This window comes from Bidens hawaiensis, unplaced genomic scaffold (genome assembly GCF_021521415.1).
Source record: "Bidens hawaiensis isolate Kalapana, Puna unplaced genomic scaffold, B.hawaiensis_p1.1 tig00022894_1, whole genome shotgun sequence".
NCBI lineage: Eukaryota > Viridiplantae > Streptophyta > Magnoliopsida > Asterales > Asteraceae > Bidens > Bidens hawaiensis.
Window position 1 is genome coordinate 233,768 of NW_027493580.1, and position 13,295 is coordinate 247,062.

Sequence of the window (13,295 nt, forward strand, 5' to 3'; positions counted from 1 at the left end):
GATCATAGCCTAATCCTATCTTTTATTTTTCCCCCATTTGTGCTCCAATAATCCCATATTTTAACTTATCATATGTCATTTCAAACCTATCCACGGTTATTTTTCTTTGGGCAAGGTCTATATCTAGTTCTTAAATTTTAGAATTTAAATCAACTATTCTTCTTTCTTGAAATTCAACTATCTTATTAGACTGAAACAGGTTCTCATGTAATTTTGTCATGTCATTGCTATGATTTTAATTCTAGTGGTGAACATACTTTCGGTCTTTTTTTATTCATTGTTTTGACTTTTAATGCCTAAGATTTCATTAATTAATGCGAAATTATGAGTTCTATAACTCTCAACTTTATCTATACAAGCTTGAGAACATAGTTTGTGTACCTTGGGAATGTTAGAGGTGGCTTGGTTTCCCTCTGAAGCATAACTTGAAGATGGTTGATATTTAGTAACAAAGGCCATCCCAGCAAAAATAAGTAGGTTTATCAGCTCACAGAATTGATCGTCCTCCCAGTTTGGCTCAGTTTTTGCAGCAGACTGGGTGATCAAGGCCCTTGGATTTGAACTTGAGCTAGAGTTCCCCTTTGATGAGTTGCTTTGACTGATTTGGTGGTTCGAAGAGTTGTTTTGATCCATTGGCCATTTGTTACTCCTTTTACCACCTTCACTGTCGGAAACTTCACTGATCTTGATATCATTAGCGGGTGTGGTTGGGTTTGTGCACTCTCTTGCAAAATGCCCGGTTTTATTGCACTTGTGGCATCGAAGCTTATCCATGTTAAACCCGGTCCCTTTTCCATCGGAGTCTCTAAAGTTGTTTTTTTTTCATATTTTCTCATGAAGTTTGATGCACGATGAACTGCCATTGTCAACGGGTACTTGATGTCCATCTTTTTTATATCTTTCTTGTTAATTTCGGTAATGTCTCTTTGTTGGAATGAAGGAGATATGAGTTTTCCTTGCAACAACTCCTTATGGCTTGCCAAGAATCCATGCGATAGTGCAATATGTGATTCATCATCTTGAGAAGTAGAGTTGGATGAGCCACCAGCAGGCTTGTTGATCCCATGAGCTTTTAGAGCTTGTTTAACTACTTTGTTTGATGATGGTTGCTGACTTGCAGTGGACTTGAAAGCGGTATTCAGTGGAGATTGTGCAAAATATACTTTACCCCATTGATCGGATGAGCTGTAGGATGAGCTTGCCTGAGGAAAGAAGTGCCGATTCCTGCTCCTATAGAGATTCCTGCATGATTGAGTGAACTGATATGATTACCTAATTTGATCTTGTCGTCCATTTCAAATGACCTTATGGTGGAAGTCAAGTCAGACAATGATGTCCTGTCCAAATTGGTTGTTCTTTTAATGGTGATGACACCGCTGTTCCAAGTGTAGGGCAAAGAATTCAACAACTTATCATTGATTTCTGATTGATCATAAACAATCCTAGCACTTCTCATCTTGGTGACCAATGTCTCAAATCTATTTATGAGAGTTCCAACAATTTCTCCTTGGATTTGATTAAATGTGTTGAATTCAACTTTCAACATCACCTTATTACTATTTCTCATTTCCATGTTCCCTTCAAACTTATCAAACAGTGCATCCAAAAGTCCTTTGGCAGTAGTGTGCTCTTTTAACGTTTGAGAGATTTCAAGTGAAAGGCAGACACTCAGGGTTAGAGGTGCACAAACCGTTTTTTTAAAAAAACCGGTTCGGTTATTAACCGGACCGGTTTTTTTTGCCCGGAAAAAAACCGGTTCGGTTAATAACCGGACCGGTTAATAACCGGTTTTTTTCTGTCAAAACCCTAACCGGTCTAACCGGTTAGGACCGGTTTAGAAACCGTTTAGAACCGGTTAATAAACCGGTTTTTTTATTAACCGGTTTTTTAATAACCGGTTTTTAGGTTAACCGGTTTTTTTTTTTTTTTTTTTTTTTTAATAACCATTATTTTTTCACAGTATAAACAAACCGGTAACTACAAGGCAAAACTGACACCGCTCCTTGATTCGTCATCTCCGGCTGCGAACTACTTCCCGATTCGTCCTTCAAGGCCTTGCAAAAGGGCCTTTGTACATGCGCTTTTAAAGTGGAGTTTGCATCTTTGCCATAAAACTTCAAACAATGTTTGCATCGAGCTTTTTGGCTACCGTTAGACATTTCGCATAGGTCGAAATGTTGCCAAACATCATGGTTTCGTTTCGTGGGATGCCCCGAACGACCGTTTCTCCCGTGTTCGAGGCACCCATGTTGACGGATGAAGCAGCACTTTGGGAGGCCATGATAATCGACTACGAAATAAGAGTGGTATACTCGAGTATGAAATAAACGACTACGAAATAAGAGCGTATGGAGTGGTAATGTGGTATAATTGAGCGTGAGATAACAAAATAATCGCGTATGAAATAAACGTTTAGAGCGTTTGGAGTTGTATAATCGAGTGTGATCTAACCAATACCCAACCTAAACTATATATAGATGTTTGTGGGGGTAAAATGGTAAAAAAAAAAAAACGGTCCAAAAAAAAAACGGGCATATAGCCGTTTTACAACGTTCAAAAACCGGTTTTTAACCGGTTAACCGGTTATGGAGAAACCGGTTAACCGGTTTTTCCACAACGGTCAAAAACCGGTTTTTTTATAAACCGGTTAACCGGTTTTTCCATAACCGGTTATTAAAAAAAACCGGTTTTTCCATTAACCGGTTCGTTAACCGGTTTTGGATCTAGAACTTGTAACCGAAAGACGAACCGGCGGTTTGTAAACCGGTCAAACCGGTTTTTAAAAAACCGGTTTTCGTAAAAACCGGTTTCCGGTTTAAACCGGTAAACCGGTTCCCCAACCGGTTTTTTTGACCATCTCTACTCAGGGTACCATAGGCCTTATCATCAAGTATCATCTTCTTGTCATCATCATCATAGGCTGTGACGGGCTTATCAACTTGTCCATCAGCAGTTATAGTAGTGGGCTGGTGAGGACTGTTTTCAGTTGATCTAAGAAGAGCAAGGTCATTAATTCTTAGATAGGCCTTGAGCATCCACATGAATTCTTCAAAGTTGCTATTCCAGTTAAGCAACTTTGGAGGCTTGTTGGTGGTACGGGCTTCATTTTCAAATATCAAGTATGTTTTCAACATCTCAGGATCAGTTGTCATTTTGAAAATCAGAATTCAAATTAAACAGTCTGGCAATAGCTTCTGTTAAAATGTTCTAAGTATAAACGGATCGAATCGAGTTGTATTGCATCGAATCGAGATTGAAAAGGATCGAATTGAGCTTGAAAAGGATCGGATCGAGTTTGCAAATGAATCGAATTTAATTAAAAAGTCGATTTGATTTGTTTGAGATTTCAATTCAACTAGATTCAAAAGTTCTATTCGATTGATTGAAGACTTCGATTTGATTGGGTTCAGTTTTTCGATTCAATTGGTTTTGAATTTTGATTCGATTTGAATTCTCGGAATGTACAGTCTCACTTTTTTACGGATCTTCAAGCGAGTACGCTTTTCTTCCATTTTTGGAAACTCTTAAAACACCGGTTCAAACAAATTTCAGCTGATTTCAAACTTATAGAAGCACTTTGTAATACCGAAATCCACTCACAACACTTGAACAAACAACAAATCACAACTACACACTTCTCAAACACACAAACGAGACCAAAATTCAAGGTTGTGACCCAAGAACTACAACTAGTAGAGTCGAAAGCTCGTATACCAATTGTAGGTCCCGTAAATGAATCTAACAACAATTAAGTTCTTGAATCAATATCTCCTACTAGCTAACGGAAATCACTAGTAAGAAACCGAGATCTCGAATCTTGATGGTGTTTGGTTTATTACCGAAAGAGGAAAGATAGATAGAGTAGGGAGAGAGTTGGTAGATGGATAAGAGGGATTTAACAAAAAAAAGGTTATGTGATACATGCACATGTTTCCCTATTTATAGGAGAAGCATGCCATGCATCTTTTTATTAGGTTAGGCCTAATGGGCTATTGTTTACAAAGTCTCGGGCCCAAACATTGAAAGCTAGATTAATACATCGATAACAATGAAAATAAAACAAAATACTAATTAACAAAACTAGGCTTTAAAATATCATATATCATATTACATTGTATAATATTACATAAAACTATATGATATAATATCATAATGTAGTGTATTATATATATATATATATATATATATATATATATATATATATATTAAAATTTGTTTATGGATTTTCGTGACCCAAAGGATTTTCTTTTTTTTTAAGTTTTACTTTCATCATTTATACTCTAAAACCCTTTTAACTCATTTAATACCCATTCAATGTATTTTCTTTGATAACTTATTTTCACTAGCTTTAAAAAAACTGATTACACGATTATGGTTAATATTTACCTTTAATTTGATTTTTATATACTTTGTTGAAAACAAAGTTATATAAGTTTTTTTAACATAATTGAAGTATGTTTTTCCACTCAACATTTTGGTATTATTTTTTAACAGTCTTTTTTTTTCTTTTTATCATTGTAACTTATACTGGTGTCTATATTATTTTTGGCATATCACCATTGTATTGTATTTTATTTTATTTTATTTTTTCTTTATTTGTTGTAGGGAGTATTATAGCGAGCCGGCCGAATTCCCACCGGCCACATCGCACGAGGAAATTTAATTTGTTATATTTATAAAGAGAAGAACTAGATGCTGATATTGACTAAGAATGTTTTGATTTTGTCACTCCCCTTGGTCAAGGGGATACATATGAGGCATTGTTTCAAACTCATCGTTTAGTTTTAAAAAAATCGTTCGTCAACTTAACATGAGAGAAAAATTCAAGGGTATCCAAAAAAATGTTTTCGGACCTAGAGATGTCTTAATATTTCTTCAGTGGTATCCGGGTACATAAAATGTGGGGAAAATTTTTATATTGGCTCTGTAATTCGACCCTGAAATATCTGCCCAGATTAAAACATTTATAATAGACATAAAATTAAAACCAGACAAGTGAACTTTTATGCATCTGATTTATTCCTTCTGTTTTTTTATATTTTATTAAAAACTAGTATTTATATCGATACAAAAGACAAACGAGCAACAAGTACGCTGCTAGGCCTTTTTGGATAGCAAAACTAAATCATTTAAAAATAACATTCATAGAAGGTAGAGTCATAGCATTACTATGAAAAATTGATTTATTTGGTCGAATTAACAATAAAATTGGAAAATTGATTTATTTATATACTACTCAGTTGTAAAAGACGTAGTTGACTGGTATATAGTATTTATACCTAAGCGATATTGCACGTTTGTGTATTTCATTAATCAATTACAAAAGATTTAAAATGCACTTAAGCCGATAAAAAGAAAATTATTGTCCGATATGCATATTGCAAAATATTCTCCTTGAAATATTGTTAATTAGAATGACGAAAAGGGTAAACGCCTTCATGCTACCAAAAGAAAACGTAAAAGTAAAAAAACAATCTCAAATAATGGATTTGTTAAACAAGTAATAGTAATAATAATAATAATAATAATAATAATAATAATAAATAATAATTTTATAAAATAATATTTTAAATAATTTTGGTATCTGTTTTTTTTAATATATTATTCGAATGTGAATATGAAATTTCGGATATCCAAAATGTTTTATAATTCTGCTTCGGAATTTTTTAACACCCCTACACAACATCAGCTAATAAGATAGGCATTGCATACAAAACACAAATGCATACTAAAGCTTGTATAGATTAAATAATATTCATCCAATGTCAAACATCATGGGTTTTCTATCTCCAATCGTACAAACATTCTTAAGATTCATTACGACCCAATGACGTCTTAAATGACACTATTAACAAAGGTCTGACTTAATTTACAACTTTTTAGCCCAATAACTCTTGCTTAAACTTTCCTTTGCGTCTAATCCGACCCATCCAACCTCCACAGAATTTGCATTGCATTGTGATCCAATACGTTAGCCCACCATTGTTAGTAAGTTGTAAGCCCAATAACATGTGCTGAACTCAATATGTAAGCTTGATCCATCCTTACTGAACACCCAAAAATACCTATGATGCAAACTGGGCATTATAATTATCTACTCTAGTAATAATGATCTAGTAGTTAAACTTAGGGGCATCCATATATTTTCCCTTCTTAAACTTCTTTAATTACATATATCCTCACCATAAAAATCAATTACATATGTTCCCTCTTTAAAACATATATATTACACATATATATCCATTTTTATAAAAAAAACAACCTTTTGATTTACTATTTTACCCTTTATATTAAAAAGCTATATATAAATTAGATATAAAAATTAATCACCATCATCTTCTCCAAGTATTATGTCCAATTCCCCCAAAGAGGTAAATGAAAGAGCCCACGTCGTCTCCGATAAGCAACCACCGCACCACCACCACTTCATCCACTCCCTCTGCCACTCTTCTCGATTCCTAATTCGCAAACGAAGATAACAAACCAGCACACGCAACCCACCATCACCACCATCTTGTTTTACCGTTTTGCTAGACACGAATTCTGGCAAACACAACAACACTCAAGGTTTTAATATCTAAAGCGAAACCCACCCAAACAACTAGTAAACTCAAGAATCAAGCAATCGTTTGATTCTACAATCGTTTTGAGAATAGCGGGGTGGAGGAATTGGCATCATCGGTGGGGTTAGGTAGAGGGAAACGGTGGAAGAGGAGAGGGTGTTGAGCAAGTAGGATGTGAAGTTAAGGTTGGCATTTGCATCAAGAAAGGGGGAAATAGAGTATTGTGGAGGAGATGACGGTGGTTTCCGATAGTGTGAAGTGACCGGAAACTCGTCGAAAAATCAAGTCACTAAGTCTAGGTTGGAGAAGAAGATGTCACTCTTAATTATTAATTTATTTATTTATTTTCTTTTATTTTAATAGTTGTAAAGGATTTTTAAGCATTTTAGGAAGGGTAAAAGGGTAATTTAATATGAAAAGGGAAATTATGTAATTAGATTTTTAAGGTTGGAGAAATATGTAAAGGGGTATATATAAAAATCCCTTAAACTTAAATTGAGCCCATATAGTTAAAGTCAAGCAAGGTTATTTGATGTGGGTATAATGATGCTCTCACAACTAAGCTTTAAATTTATTAAACAAGACTCCTAAAGAAACCACACAAAACCGGCAAGTGTACCGATCACTAATAGTATAGCACTAAGGAAGTCCGAGTATCGAACACAATGACACTTGAAAACGTTAATGATACTTAACCCTAACCAAGACTCACCTAAGAATATTTAAATGATTTTTAATAATTAACTACTTAACCTAACTTACTTTAACTAAGTTAATTAGCTAGACTTAACTTAACTAAACACTTAACAACACTTGGAAACTTAACTGCAATCGGAGAAAACGTCTACCTACGTAAGAATCATATTGAAAGTATAATAAGGTAATGGATTGAAGAATCTCACGACACCGGTTCTAAAGGATGACACAACTAAGGTTCGCTCAAGAAGGTCAGATCACCTCTCGGTCTCACTAACAAACTCTAACTTATCTTAGTTGATTTTAAGAACAAACCGGGAAAACAAATTATTAACGTGTTCTAATGCCGACTCACCTCTCGGTCTCACCGACACACTAGCCTAATGGAAACGAATACTACGCAACCAAGGATAGAGGAACAATTCAACTTAACTTAAACTAGACCAACTAATCGCTCAAACACCCAAACCCGACAAGAACAAAACCCGCTCTCGCGCGATCTTAATTCTAACAAGTAAAAGTAATGCGACGAGTTTACTTCTTATCACCTCTCAGTCTCTAAGAAGGTGTTTCACAACTGATTTTATCTAATTAATTTACCCACTTATCTCTACGGTTGATCACCCCGCAAACAATCTCTAGACAGAAAGTAAAGAGTTCAAACAAGCTAAAATCAATCAAAACCTATTCAATTAATCAAAGCAAGAGGTATATGAGTATAACTAATAAATTCACAGCCAGTAAACACAACCTAATTCAATGTTAAACCAAACTTTTCATTAACAATTCAAGCCATGATGGTCAACAATCCATATTACTCATTAAAACCTAACAATATTCATCTAACCTAGGTAGAACTAATAAGTTTAGCCAATCATAATCAATGAACAATAGATGAAATAGATATAAATGATAAGCATGTTCATATAAATCTGATTACAAAAGGTTTGAATGCTTAAAAACCAAAAACGAACTCACAAACGTTAAAATAGTCAAAACCGACAACCGAAGGATAAAAGATGTAACCGTAAGCTTGTCCTCCTTGGTTTCTCCTCTAGAGCAGGTGTGGGATGGCTGGAAAATATGTTCTAAAATCGTTCATAGGGTATAAACCCTTTATATATGTGTTTAAACACCTCCTTCCAAATATAAAATAGGTTAAAACAAGCCTACTAGGTCCACTAGAAGACAAAATAGATGTGGTAGCTGATTCTTGAACATTGTTGGCAGCCTTGTGACATGTTGGAATCTACCAGATGCTTCTTGAATGGTATGACCAGGTCGCGTAGCTCTAACATGACATTTTCTGACGTTTTTCGACTTTCAGCTCGTTTATCTTCGTTTTTGCGTACCGGCTTCATCCGAGCTCCGTTTTAGCTTATGGGACCTATAATATACACAAACATGGGACCTATAATATACACAAACATTTAATTTCATGCAAGAAAAATTTATATTCGTTAACGTTTTACGCACAAAACAACCCAAAAACGGGATAAAAACGCTATGTGTTTTGCAACACATCATTATTAAAGTCACCATTATGAATGTACAATTTCTTTATGTTCTCTTAATTATCATTTTTAACTTTACCATATCATATGATTTTATGAACACCTTATATGTTCATATCATATGATTTATGAACACCTTATATGTTTTTATCATCATTAAACTGAATTTGGCGAAGATATGTTATGCAAGGACCAAAGGAAATCGTCATACCGTTGCCTTTTTAAAGTACGAAACAGACTTGATTCAAATTTGATTTCTCCTATTAGAAAAAAAAAATAAAACAACGATAAACCGCCACAATAATTACTCACTAAAAGTCATGTTTACAAACTTCTCTTTAATTGACAGAAATGCTACTTATATAAACAAAATTATTGAAAGTAAATGTTACAATTGAAATCAGTAGAACCTTTTTTATCATGAAATATCATCTAAGGGAGTATTATTATTATCAGTATTATTATTTTAATTTTCATGGAAAATCAAAATGGAGCATTGTTAGATCACCCGCTATGGGGCGTGGTCAAGGGTTATGGCGGGCGCCCTTGGGCACGGAACACCACCAAGGGGCGTCCTTGGTGGTGGGGCGCGGACCCAAGGATCATCCAAACGATGGGTGCGCTCTTGGTGAATGTGGGTCCCCCCTCCTCCTCAATGGTCGCCTAACGGTAACATAAAAATACTAATAATAATAATTTGTTTATTTTATGTATGATAAACCATTTTTTCAATTTTTACTCAACCAAATATCAAACTTCACTCAAGCAAACTCTCAAATTTCACTCTAAAAATCTCTCAAATTTCTACCATTGATCCTTTATCAAATTTCACAAGCTCGAGCTGTCAAACCCGAACCCAAACCAGTGGGATCCTTCTCAAAGGTGGTGGGCTAGTATGCTCGCAAACAACAATAACCCTACCAACTCTTTCTATGCCAACCAACATCTACCCGTAATGCCTCCAACCATGCAATCGTTTCCCAACGATATGTTGTATTGAATTCCAATGTCGTTTATGTCTCCGCCAACCTAAACCCAAACACCCCAACACCAGATACCCGAAACCCAAGTAGACAAACAGCAAGTTCGTCGCAGACGAAGTCATAAAAAGAATAAAAAGAAGGTTGATGTCAGTCAAACAACCACCGAAAGGGCACTGGGAAGATGATGAGGAAGCGGCGTTGGCGCAAGCGTGGATCGACTCATCCGAAGAGTTAATTGAAGGTAAATCATCAAATTATTTATATATATTTCACGTTTTATTTTTATATTTTTGTTTACTAATACTAAGCTTTTATATGTATCGTAAGTGACGGTAAACACAGCACGGTATTTTGAGAAGAAATACTTAGTAAGTTCTTTGAGATAATGGGTCGAGATCGCTACCGCGGGGATGATTCCGTATCCAACAAATGGAAGGCAGTGGTTTTAAAAATGAACAACTTCTCCAAAATTCACACTCGCGTTACAAACAATAAAGGAAGCAGCATGAACAATTTCGACCTCATTGAGACTTGCTTGAAACAATACAGGGCCCTTCATGGTCACGAGTTCAGTATGTTGGAAATTGGTGGAAATGCACGAGCTCGCCAAAGTGGCATCCAGTCCCAACATCTTCACTACAACCGTCCAAACGGTCAAAAACAGCGTCTACTTCAGCCAATCAATCGTCGTCTCAAGTCGGGTCGGATGCTCGTTCTCAATTTAACTTAAACGATAAAGGAAGCAGCACGAACGATGCCGACCTCATTGAGACTTGCTTGAAACAATATAGGGCCCTTCATGGTCACGAGTTCGGTATGTTGGAAATTTGGAGGAAATGCACGAGCTCGCCAAAGTGGCATCCGGTCCCAACATCTTCACTGCGACCGTCCAAATGGTCAAAAACAACGTCTACTTCAGCCAATCAATCGTCGTCTCAAGCCGGGTCGGATGCTTGTTCTCAATTTAACTTAAACGAGATTGATCCCGATTTCCTTTTTGATGAATCGGATGAGTTACCACGTCTGGTAGGAAGAGAAAAGGCCAAGGCGGTGGCTAGAGGTGGGGGATCTTAGTCTAGAACAACATCCTCGATGAGTTCCGATGTGAGTGCGCAGTTTGACAACTTGGAGCTTGCACTTAAAGAGTTTCACGATGAGAAATAACACTCATAATATGAACTCAAGAAAATACATGAAGAAAGAAAAGCGATGCATGCGGAATACAAAGCCATGCATGAAGAATGAAAGAAGGCTAACTCGCAGCAGCAACGAGAGAAGGATTTCAAGCTCCTCGCAAAAGGATCTCTCGTATCTGGATGGGTCCACACGGGCTTTTTTGGAGGGGGAAAACAAGGATAATGACAAAATATACAAACGAGGACGATGAATGTTAGTTCTATTTTTTTTGTTTTTTTTTATTTGTACGTTTTTCATTTTTATGTTTTTTTTATTTATATGTTTTTTGTTTAATTTAGTTTGATTTTTATTATTATTGTATTTTAAGTTTAATAAATTTGTTGGTTTTATGGTTTTATAAAAATAAATAAATAAAGTAAATGGGCTTCGAAGCCCCCTCATCATAGAGGGGCATCTTTGGGTCGGGCTTTGAAGCCCCCTAGTGCCCGCGTGGCGTTGACGTGGCACTGTAGAGAGGCTTCGAAGCCCCTCACTATAGAGGATGGTCTTATTATTGCAAAAATTCTCAAGAATGCATTGCTCGTTCTCCCAAAAATTTGTATATCCATTGTGATACGTTAAAATAGGTTTTAAAGCTTTAAGTCAAAATCTAGGTTACCAAATAAAACAGTTATAACTTTAGCATTTAACCAACAAAAGATAAATAATACTAATAATAATAATAATAATAAAGCATTACTATTGTACACATGGCAATCAACTAGGCTATTCACCTATGCATCCAACTCACCTTGTTTCCATTTATGTTAATTCCACATCAGTGTTTTGATACTCGGACCTGACTGGCCGGTCCGGACGAAACCGGTGAACCGCCGGTTAAACCAGTAATTACATTGTTTTCTATTAAATCAAAAAGATTGTGGGGGAAGGGAATCGAACTCAGGCATAAACGGACATGAATGCTCTAACGAAAACAACAAAGCCAACCAACCGTGCTTGAATTATGTTCATTGAGAAGAAAACAAATCATAAATATATAAATTTCAGTTGTTGATTTGTTTCATGTGCAATTAATTAATTGTTAAACTTAATAAATGGAAGTAGTTAATGCAAGCAATTAATGATTTGATTCCCTTTTTACATATAAATTTTTTTTCGAATGGTGACTTTCACAATTAAGATATCTCACTGCTCAAACACGTCGCGCCCCGCCACTCCCACTCAAGCCAACTTTGTTGACATGATCGGGACCCTCGCTGGCATCCGAGTTTGGCTTGGCGTTCCCAGTAAAACCCAGTTGGCTCACCCCGCCCGAAGGCACGACAGGTTTTAATGCTCTGGTAAAATCCGGTCGGAATCAGGATTCGAACCGGGACATCCGGGTCATCCATCATGTTCCTAGCAATTGAGGCAAATCCCCCTGGTTTTCATATAATTAATAGCTGATTTCAAATACAAATTACAAAAGAAAAAATTGAAACTAAACTAAAATACATAATATATATATTTATATCTATATATTATTTATGACGTTATCTGGGTCAATGTTCGGTCCGACCTTCAGGGTCGGTCCAACCTGTGACCCGGTAAGGAATCCACGTATACACTATTATTTTTATTCTAAATTTTAAATCCAAAATAGGCGCGACCCGTTTCTGTTTTAACCCGATACCCACTAATATTACACCCGTTGTTTTGTTATCAGCTCTATCATCCCTAATTTGTTTATACGGCTAGAATTGTTTTACATTCATGACCGCCTTCTCTCCAATAACTCTTGTTCGTAAATTGTTTATCCATGAAACTGGTGCGTCAACGATGACTGGTGTCTTCAATACATCTGTTGTATTAATTTTTCCTCCCAATGGATGCAGCAACGATTTTCGTCTTTCTCAATACATAAGCAAACCTAATTTGTTATTCCGGCCAATTGATGCAGATACGATCACCGTCTTCCCCATTTTCAAAATGTCCATCTTCTCCATCAAATATGTGTTCGTATGTATGTTAATTCTTGATTTTTATATTTTTTTGTATTTTATTCATTTTTATTTACCTAATATTTGTTGAAATTTGTGTTAATTATTTATTTAATATAAAATAATTTAATTTAATTGGAATTTTAGAATCTATATAAATAAAACCTATTTGTTTTACTGCAATTTTAATTTAGTCAACTATGTTAGTCAATTATATTAAAAGATTGTAAATTAAAACCTATTATATTTTTTTTTAGAATTTAAATATTTTTAGAAATTTTAAATTTTATAATAATTGTATTTATTATGCTTTTTCCTCTTGTAATTTGACTGTCATTTAATTTTATCGATTTGGTTTTTAAAATGTAGTCAATTTCTTTAATAACTGTTTCCTACCTTAAGTAACATTTTACTGCAATTCAA